This window comes from Halyomorpha halys, unplaced genomic scaffold (assembly GCF_000696795.3).
Source record: "Halyomorpha halys isolate HHAL.00 unplaced genomic scaffold, Hhal_1.1 Scaffold241.1, whole genome shotgun sequence".
Taxonomy (NCBI): domain Eukaryota; kingdom Metazoa; phylum Arthropoda; class Insecta; order Hemiptera; family Pentatomidae; genus Halyomorpha; species Halyomorpha halys.
The window spans coordinates 917,231-918,515 of NW_027105010.1; the positions used below are offsets into that span (position 1 = coordinate 917,231).

The 1,285-nt window shown below is 25.7% G+C and overlaps 1 protein-coding gene across 1 annotated transcript in view; it reads right to left on the reverse strand.

Moving 5' to 3' along the window:
• LOC106680077 (very long chain fatty acid elongase 4) overlaps positions 1-1,285 on the reverse strand; it is a 255,148-nt gene that overhangs the window by 72,704 nt on the left and 181,159 nt on the right. The gene's annotated exons all lie outside the window — the stretch shown is intronic.

Sequence of the window (1,285 nt, forward strand, 5' to 3'; positions counted from 1 at the left end):
ATGTTATTAGTGCTTTTATTTTATCGCTATATTAGTACAAATTTTACTTATTTTATTTTATCCTTATTTTGCTTCATGTACATTGTTTAATTATGGTCATTTTATTTTATTTTTTGTTTATATAAATACAGATATTTTATAATTATTATTATTTTTTTTAATTTATGTTCATTTTGGTATTCGTTAACTGAATTATTAGTTATTAGTATAGTAGTATCACTATAGATCAATTCAACTGTACTGATCTAGCTCATAAATTATAGTAGCCTCCACAACGCCTTATTAGACAACATTGTAATTAATAAATTTCACTTATGTCTATTAGTTTAATCTGTTATTTTGGCACCGAACGATAGGTGTTGTAAAAAAAAAAAATCTCTATAAAGGTATTTTAACGTTTTGTTTAGTAGATATTCAAGTCTTGAGATTTTTATATTTATGGATTATTTAGGTTATGAAAAATGAATTAATATACGTTCCAACTACTTTAATAATGAAATTTAAACATTAATGAATATTAAATGTTGTTCAAAGTGATTAACTTGATTATGGCTCTGGATATGTTCTATTGTTTCACAGAATTCAATTATCCTTCTTAGTGAAGAATTAACGTCATTGAACGTGTTAGTATAAACGTTTTGTTTAATGTCCCCCCCCCACACACACAAAAAAAAAGTAGTGGTGTCAGATCTGGGCCCTGTTTCACAATTATGTACAAACTAATACTATTAGTCTTGTCGATTTAACTTAATACAATTACACAGACTTGTACAATAGTAACTTGTACTTTAGTACTTTTTAACTCCTGTAATATCACTAATAGTCTAATAGTCTATAATGAAAAAAAAGCATTAGTGTAATTAACACGTTTTTTCGTTACTTGTATTTTGAACTAATACTATTAGCTTTCATTATGAAACAGGGCCCTGGGGTCTGTTTTATAATGGAAGCCAATAGTATTAGTCCATAAGTACAATTACACAAACTATAAAGTAAAATCACTAATACATTTTGTTTCACGATAGGGACGACTATTAGCGATATTAAATAAGTTTAAAAGTAAAAAATATGTGGAATAATAGTATAAGTCATTGAAATCGTAGCAAATACAATCTACAAGATTAATAATATTAGTTTGTATTATGTAAAAAAATAGGTAACTAGACATAAGCTTGTTTTTTATTTATATATATTTTTTTTAATACTACTTTTTATTTATTGATAGATATTACAATCTGCCACACAGTTGTGGGCAATAGGTAATAGTGATGAATGATCTCATACA